Source organism: Cebus imitator, unplaced genomic scaffold, assembly GCF_001604975.1.
Source record: "Cebus imitator isolate Cc_AM_T3 unplaced genomic scaffold, Cebus_imitator-1.0 Scaffold466, whole genome shotgun sequence".
Taxonomy (NCBI): domain Eukaryota; kingdom Metazoa; phylum Chordata; class Mammalia; order Primates; family Cebidae; genus Cebus; species Cebus imitator.
The window spans coordinates 1578454-1587799 of NW_016107781.1; positions in this window are offsets into that span (position 1 = coordinate 1578454).

A 9346-nucleotide genomic window follows, 5' to 3' on the forward strand; every position below is an offset into this window, starting at 1 on the left:
TTCAGACTCTTGAATCACCTCTGCTTCCCTCAGGATTCTTGTGATCACATTGGGTTCACCCAGATAAGTTATCTCCCCATTGCAAGATTCTTACCTTCATCACACCTGCAAAGTCCCTCTGCCATGGAAGGCAACATATTCACAGGTTCTAGGGATCAGAATGTGGACATCTGTGGGGACATTATTCAGCCTCCCACTGGGTGCTGGGGAAGACACAGACTCCAGGTCTGTGAGGAGCCTCAGGTTCAGGACACAGATAAAAGGAAGATCAATGGACTCCCTTCAAGGCAGCCCCTTAACTGCACTGAGTGACCTCTGGAAGCAGGTATAGCTATTTTCAAACATGCAGGTATTGAGAATGCGATTTATGGTTTCAACAATTCAATTTCTTCTAGCTCAGGGAAGTGTTCTGACTCCTAGCCCTGGGGCAGTTTGAGAGATGGAGCCAATAAAATCAGTCTTATCTTTCCCAGGTTTCTCCCTCTTCAGACCATACTGTTCTGTGCTCTCTTTTCAAAGTTAGAGTCTTTCTGCACCCTGAAGTCCCAATAAATGACAGGTGACTCAGATGCAGTCATTGTTCTGATGGAACCCATGACCCAGTAGGAAAGACATAAATATAAATGGAGACGACATTTCCTTCCAGGACCCTGAGCATCTAGCCAGATCATTGGCTCTGCAGTCCATGGATTGACACATAAATGCATGTCTGGCCATTTCTCCTTCCAAGTAAAGTTCACAACAAGGTGCATTGCCCAATGTGCTGCCCACTGGGAGGTTTTCCCTTTGCTGCTGTCCTTCATGGATGTCCTGGAAAGAGGCTGTGGTGCTGCAGCTGTCTAATTTGGTGGTGTCTGCATATTATGCAAAACCGTCTGAAACCAGGTTCAACTGCTCTCTTCCTCTGTCAACTGATCATAGGGTACTACCCATGAAGCCACAGATGCAGGCTGGAAGAGAGAAGGCAGTGTAGCAGCAGCAGGGACCATGGGCATTTGGATCACATCTTCATCTAATTTGCTTTTGCCTTTGGGGCCTTCTTGGGCCTGAACCAGTATACAGAACTTCCTTTGGTGATAAAGTATTGTACTGCATGCCTAACCTCATGGCTTGGTAGGTCAGGTAACACCCAGTTCATGATAGGCAGCTCAGATAGAATGGATACTTAGTGGCCCATAGTCAAGCATTCATTTTCTACTGAGGCCTAATAGCTGGCAGAGAGCCATCTTTCAAAAGGATAGGATTTTCTGCATATGACGGCAGAGCTTGCTCCAAAATCCTAAAGCCTGTGCTACTGTTTGGCTATGTAGGCTACAAACATTACCATCTGCTACTAACACTTCAAGCACAGGTTATTCTGAAGCACACAAGATGATTGAACCGTTATTCTATAATTTGGATCTGAGTGGTCTAAGGCTTGAGAATGTAGCCTAACCTGATGGAATTAAGGCAGAGTCACATGAAGGTCGAACCCACAAACCTAGAGTCAGGCTGATGGGTTCAAATCTCAACCTCCGTTCTGTCTATCTAGAGCAGAAATATCTCTAGATAGACTGAAGAGAGTTTGACCCTGGACAAGTAATTTGACTCCCAGTGCTTCATTCCGTCAGTGTTAGAATGGTGATATAATTGCAATCCCTTGCTGGATTATGGAGGGTGGAAGAATAATCTAATGTATGGAAAACTTTTTTTTTTTTTTTTTTTTGAGACAGAGTCTGGCTCTGTCGCCCAGGCTAGAGTATAGTGGCATGATCTCGGCTCCCTGCAGCCTCTGCCTCCTGGGTTCAAGTGATTCTTCTGCCTCAGCCTCCTGAGTAGCTGGGACTACAGGCACACACCACCACACCTGGCTAATTTTTGTATTTTTAGTAGAGACGTGGTTTCACCATGTTGGCCAAGATGGTCTTGATCTCCTGACCTCATGATCCACCCGCCTCAGCCTTCCAAAGTGCTGGGATTACAGGTGTGAGCCACCACGCATGGCCAGAAAACTCTTAAGAACTGTTCTTCCGTGATTACATGATTAGTAAATATTCATTATGGTTGTTGCCTCACTTTAACTTAGCTCTCTACTCAAATACCACCTCACTATAAAGGCTTCCACTACCACCTTATAACTTCTGGTAACTTCCTATTTTCATTGTATTTGATTTGTCTTCATAGAACTGATCATTACTAGATATAGTAATAATATATACTTAACAACTAAATATTACTTTAAATGTTGTCTCCTTTGTTTTAATTTTTGATATGCTAGGAACTATTCATGGGATTGGAAATATAACAGTAACTAAAAGATAAAATTTCCTTCACTTTTATTTCTGGTGTTGACTTATTGACCTTCACTACTGGGAACCTGTCCCCATGAGGGTAGGGACTTTGTGTTTTTGATTCATTGTTGAAAACTCAGAACCTAGAACAGTGACTATCCTAAAATGTCAACACTTAGTGAACAAACGAACGAGTGAATGAATAATATTTTTACCTGGCACATAGAAATTGTCACCTGGGAAGAAAAGAGGAGCAAATCTTGAAGCTCTTTAACCCAGAGAGAGCTGGGTAATGGAATGCATCTGAGATTTCCTCCTTATGATTCTGCATGGTCTGTACTTTATGTCTATTCTTAGTGTGGAAAGTGAGACTCAGAGACATCAAATGAATTCCACAAGGACACACAGCTAGATGGAAACAGAGTCAGGATTCTATCCAGGTCTATTTGACCACCAGCTCTGCACTTCACCTACTGTGTTCATGCAGAAGAGCGCTGAGTTACAGGCCAGTAATGAGAAGTAGTGAAGGGCTGGCAAACACCTCCGTTACATAAGGAGCTTCTCTAGGCTGTGTGCATCACCCCACACTTCATCTAAAATAGATGTTGGCGATTTTAAACATCTAGGGTTTAGATACCTGAAAAAATAAATCATTTTAGTGATTTATGGCAAAAGGAAGGAAGAAGCAGCAGGAGGAGGTGGAGGAGGAGGAGGAGGAGAAGGAGCAGGAAGGGGAGGAGGAGGGAGGAAGGGAGCAGAAGAGAAGAGAAAAAATGAGTAACCAGGTGGACATTTAATTGGCCTTTTGCGCACATCAGTCTTTCATCTTTGGCCACCAATTGCACACTTGAAGTTGTTTACTTTCCTGCAGGGATTTCTCAATCGTTTATTGTGAAGGATTCCTCGCCTCTCCTCAGTGGATAGCCAAGAGCCTCCTCTCAACTGGGAGCTTCCCTCCCATTCACTCCAGTCTCGCTGAACTGCTTCCAGAGCCCGGCTTCTCTGGCCAGTGGCCAGGGGCTCAAACAAGCACTGTTCTCTCAGCACAGAAACACGGAAACCAAGTGCCTTGATACAAACAGAAGGCTGCATTCTCTGGCTGGGATCTGGGAGAGATGCTTACCCAGCAAGGTCTTCCTCCATCCAAACTGTTGGTAACTAGACAACACAAAAGGGGTTGTGGAAAGTGCTGCACAAAGGCTTAGTTCATTCAATTGCTGACGTTGTGATTAGTGGCAGTGAGCCTCACCTCCCTGAGCTACAGATTTCCTTCTCTGAAGAAGCTCATAGAACTCGATTATCTTTAAATTTCTGGAAAATTTCAAAACATAATTTCTCCTAGGTATGAAAGAGGAAAGTTTAAGAAAATGGCGAGGTTTTGTTCCTTTCTTCTTTCCTCCCTCCCTACTCTCCCTCCCTCCCTCCTTCCTTTTCTCCTTCCTTCTCCTTCCTTCCTTCCTTCCTCCCTTCCTTCCTTCCTTTCTTCCTTCCCTCCCTTCCTTCTTCCCTTCCTTCCTTCTTTCCCCGCCCCCTCTCTAATATATCAACATTTTAAGTAAGTCACAGCATGCTCTGGATGATATTAGTACCCTGAAATTTTGAAGTTGTCCTGGGTAGAAGACAGAAATGTATTCTCTAAAAAACTGTAGACATTTTATTACACTCCTTACATGACGAAACTTGAGGACTCTTTTGCAGCCACCATGTTATCTGTTCATTATTTACAAATCTCATTTCTTGAAATGTCATAGAGGAATTCAGTGATGGGCTTGCTCATGGGAACCTATTTTCCATTTTCCACGCTACACTTGCCAGTCGTTTTGGTGGTAGGAGTTGCTATGTCAGTGAGTTAACCTTGCCTTGGCCTAGAGCTGGGGCCTGGCAAAAAGTGGTGAAATTGATTTAAAATGTGTTCTCTGGACTATACCTTATCATTGTAGAAATGGATAGGTTTTTATTTTTTATTTTTTAAGACAGTGTCTAACTCTGTCACCCAGGTTGTATACAGTAGTATGATTGTAGATCACTGCAGCCTCAAACTCTTGGGATCAAACAATCCTCCTGTTTCAGCCTCCTGAGTATCTGGAACCACAGGCATACCTTACCACACCCAGCTGGAGATGGTTTTTGAAAGTTTGTTTACTGATATTTACATACAGGAGGAAACACAAATGAAAGAGAAGCTGAAGACTAATTTCATGAGAGCCGTCGTGAAGTTCTGGCTAGAGAAAGACTTCTCTGGGGTCCAGTGAAAAAGCAGCTCCAAATGGGTCAGGGCTAGTGTCTGCATCCCAGCCCCCCACTTCGTCAGACACACAGACAGTAGGGGCAAGTGGCATGAGGGATAATTGTGCCAAGGTTGCCTGGACTCTCAAAGGATTTTGTGTAAGCTGGAAACACACTTTTGTGTGTAAACCCTTTGGGATTTAGGGATGCTGCTGTTGTAACACAGCCAAAGGACAAGGGCAATGAGTGAGCTAATTGTAGGCACATGGTATTCTTCTTTTGCAAATGGAAGAAAGAATTGGAAGATGCTGATGAGTGGAAAGGACACTCTGCCATCAAGCTAGGTGAGCTCATTGTCACTATCCATTTGGACTAATGTCAATGTAACCTTGCTTGGACAGAAGTAATGTCTTTGGTGTATTCTGTCTCCTTGAAGCTTAGCAATGATTCCTTAGAAAAAAATGGAGGCTGAGGTTTGAGGACAGGATTGTCTCATGCCAAAGCCAGTGTTCTTTGGTGCGCACGACACTGACTCTTTTTTCCATTTTGGTCTGTTCTGGACTCTGTGCCTGTACATGCCTCATTTTACTATATGTATAATTATACCATGTGATGCATTTCATTATCATTGCACTACAGATAACGGACCTTCCCCACTAAAGACTTTGACACATTCACGGCTTAAAAAATAACAACACAATGGCAACTAATGTTTGAAATACTTCACAGTTGGTTCTTCTATAAAAAAAATACTTTGGAGTTTGAAAATCCTCCAGCTTTTTTTCCACAGCTGTGGGGCTGGTAGAAAGGCTTTCAAATGTAGAGGAATTTTTATTTCCTTGGCAATCTCATCATTCAAACAATTTTAAGTTTTAAATGTCACACTTGTGATGTACTATAGGTAGTCATTAATAAACATGAATGGGTTTTTGAGGTTCAGAAGAACAGCAGTAAATAAAGGGATGGAAACATTGACGCAGAGAGCAGGTGCATGGTGTAGGGAGCTCCACTTTCCTTGCTGGCTGACATTTGCACGGAGTTAAGGTCAGCCATGTTGGCTGTGATCTTCAGAGCTAGCAGAGGAGTTTTCTAAGAGCAAAAGGCTCATGGTGTCATTCCCCACTTACACACCTTGATGGCTGCCCATTGGTAGAAGGTCATTTTGCTTTTTTTGTTTCTCGGGTTTTATTTTCAATGTAGCACTAAAGGCCCGTTGAATGCCTCGCCCAACTTAACCTTTATTGTCCTCTTTCCCCGCTCTTCTATACATTGGGCTGCACTTCAAGCCACAGGCATGTCAGACACACCAGCCTATGTTCCCAAACAGGCCATCCCTTTTCACTTTCTATGCCTCGCTCGAAACGTTTTCCTCCCCTTGCTTCCCAGCAGTGGCTTGAGTGACTTCCAGAGCCCACCTAACACATCACCTCTTGGGCTTGACTTCCCCTGGTACTCCACAATAGAAGAACTCAGCACATCTGTGGCATCCATCAGGCACTTGACTCTCATCTATAGGGCAGACCTTACCATTTGCTGTCATTGTCCCTCCTGGGCCTGGATCTTACAACCAGGCCCAGAGCCCAGCAGCTATGCCTTCGCCACCTTGTTTCATTGCAATTTACACAGCACTGACTCATAGTTGATGCTCAACGAATGTTTGTTGAAAGAATATTTAGATAGTCGGTAGATAGCTCATAGATATTGAGGTTCCTCTTCTTCCCTTAAAGACATGCCTTTTCCCTTCTGCCATTTTCTTTCTCCACATTGAGCAGAAATTCGCTTGTAAGTCCAGTGGTGTTCTGCAGGGCAGTGGGAACAGTCTTCCTGGAGTGCAGGCAATGAGGGCTGCAGTGTTTGTGTAGAGTTTAAAAACAGTAATAAAAACAATTAAAAGTGGGTCTACTTTTTGTTATTCCCATGCACTGGTAATGCTAATCAATATCCGTGATAAAATATCCCCTTTTCAGGCCACTCCTGCCCTCCACCCCTCCTGATTAGGCCGGGGTCAATATCTCTCATGATTTCCTTTCCTATGCAGATCCTTCTGTCCTGCAACACACTTCTGCAGGGCTTTTCCTAGGGGTCATTCATCCATTCATTCATTTAACAAATATGTACACATTTATTAATACAGAGCAGCATTGCTAGACAAACATGAACACAAAAGAGGTGCTCCTTCTCTCTTGGAGCTTGGATTGCATTTGGGGGAGACAGAAAATAAAATGAGTATGTATCGCACACACACACACATGCACACACATACACCCACTTTGGGGTGGTAATTGTTTCAGAACAGCAGCCCAAGATGACATGATCATGATGGAGGAGGGGTGCCTTCAGAAGGGTTTTCAGTGGCAGCCATTGTGTCTGAGGTGGAGCAGAGTGAGCTGAGGTACGAGTGATGAGAAGGAGCCAGAGATGCGAAGAGCAGGAATAAGATTCCCAGCAGAGAGAAGAGCAAGTGTGAGGACATGAGGTGGCAAACAGGTGTAACAGGAAAACATCTGCCAGGTACCAGCAAAGGCAACAGGTATTATGTTTCTGCTGTCTTTTAAATCTTACACTTAGACCTCTCTCTTCAGTTCACTTGTTGATATCATTTGGCTGTGTCAAAATCCAAATTTCATCTTGAACTGTAACTCCCATAATTACCACGTGTTGTGGGAGGGACCCGGTGGGAGATAATTGAATCATGGAGGCTATTCCCACACACTGTTCTTATTGTAGTGAATGAGTCTCACAAGATCTGATAGTTTTGTAAGGGGAAACCCCTTTCACTTGATTCTCATTCTCTCTTCCTTACTGCCATGTAAGATGTGCCTTTCTGCCATGATTGTGAGGGCTCCCCAGCCACATGGAACTGTGAGTCCATTAAACCTCTTTTTCTTTATAAATTACCAGTCTCAGGTATGTGTTTATCAGCAGCATGAAAATGAACTAATACACTTGTGCTCTGTAAACTCTCCTGATTTTTCACCTGGACACCAAGTGAAGCCTGGCAAGGAGATGGAATGTGTTTTATCCCAGTGCCTGTTCTTACGTGGCTGACTCTTGTCGGCAGTAACACTGGGCATTTGGAAACAGATGGAGGGTTCTGTGTCTCTCCTCTCAATTGTCATCTCTGGTTCTCCATTACATGGTCCAGATGTGCAAATCATAGGAGTCCAATACCTCTCCATCCCCTCTCCTCAGTATTTCACTTCTGGAGTATGGTTCATGTCATCTGGCACCTCAATTCAATAGATAAACAACTGAAGCTCAGAGAAGCTGAGTTGCTTGCATGGTGTCACATGGCTATGTAGTGGTAGTGCTTGAGTGAATAGTATGTATTACCCTTCCCTAAACACAAAGCATATGCTGAACAGTGTGAAAGTCACTTCACATAGACAAAGTCTTTTCTCAATAGTCTTAGATGTTAGAGAAAAAGAAATGAGATGAGGGAGCCCAATTAAGTGATGTTTATCAGACATTTCAATAAGAAAATCTCCTTCTCCCTTCTATATCTCATCTTGTCTCCAGATACATGTGCTTTTCAAAATGTGTAGGTGCATTTTTATAGGCACTTTTGGAGACAATGCTATGGAGATGTTAGATTTTTGCCTTAATATTTTTCAAGTATCAGACTCATCTACATAACATCTGGCACAGCAGGCTACACTTTATAACCATTATTACCGCAGGCTGTGGGTCAGTAATCATTTGTGTAACTGGTTCAGCTTTAGCGGAGACCACTGACAATGCCAGAGAGGGTGGAATCGGAGCATTAGTGTGATACGCCTTAATAAGCACTGACCAGCTGCAAGCAGAGAGCAGGCACTCTTTCTGTGCCTGTGATGCTGTTTGTTCTCTTTAGTTTGAAAAGTGAAAAATGAAAGGGCTGTGTGGGCAACCTTAAGAAATATTTGACTAGAGTAAAAAGACTTTCACTAAGGCCCATTGTGCTAGAAGCAGGAGGGAAATGTTTATACTCTCAAAAGCTAAAATAATTACTAAGTAAAGATATGGTTAATTACTCAGACACTCTAGTAATATTGCACGGGTAATTGTGATATAAGTTAATGACTTACACCTATCAAATTTACATATATACGTTTATATATATATATATATATATATATATATATATATATTTGTAAATACGTAGGGTTTAACACTGATGAGGATTTATCAATTGGCACATGAACTTGAATCTCAAGTTCAAGCGGTGAAAACAATCCAGGAAGTAATTGAACAATGTGTATCAAGTTCCTTAATGAAGTGTATAATTCTACTTCAAGAAATCTGTTTTTAGGAAATAACAATACCTGAAGGAAAGATGTATGAACAAATATTTTATTAATTGATAGTGTAAAATGATATTGAAAATAACTGAACCATCTATTATAAAAATATATACATATGGTCTTATATGCCCTACAATTTTATATACAGTTGACCCTTGAACAACATGAGGATTGAAGACACCAACGCCCAGTGCAACTGAAAATCTAAGTATAACTTTTGACTCCCCAAAACCTTAACTACTAATAGCCTACTCTTGACCTGAAACCTTACCAATAACATAAACAATCAATTGACATATATTTTGTATGCTATATATATTATAGACTGTATTCTTACAATAAAATAGGCTATAGAAAAATATTATAAGAAAATCACAAGGAAGAGAAGCATATTTACTATTTAGTCAGTGGAGAAGTGGACCATGATAAAGGTCTTCATTCTCTTTGTCTTCAGGTTGAGTAGGCTAAGGAGGAGGAAGAAGAGGAGGGGCTTCAAGAGTGGCAGAGGCAGAAGAGGTGAAGGAAGTAACAGGGGTGGCAGGAGAGACAGGAACCCTCGGTGTAACT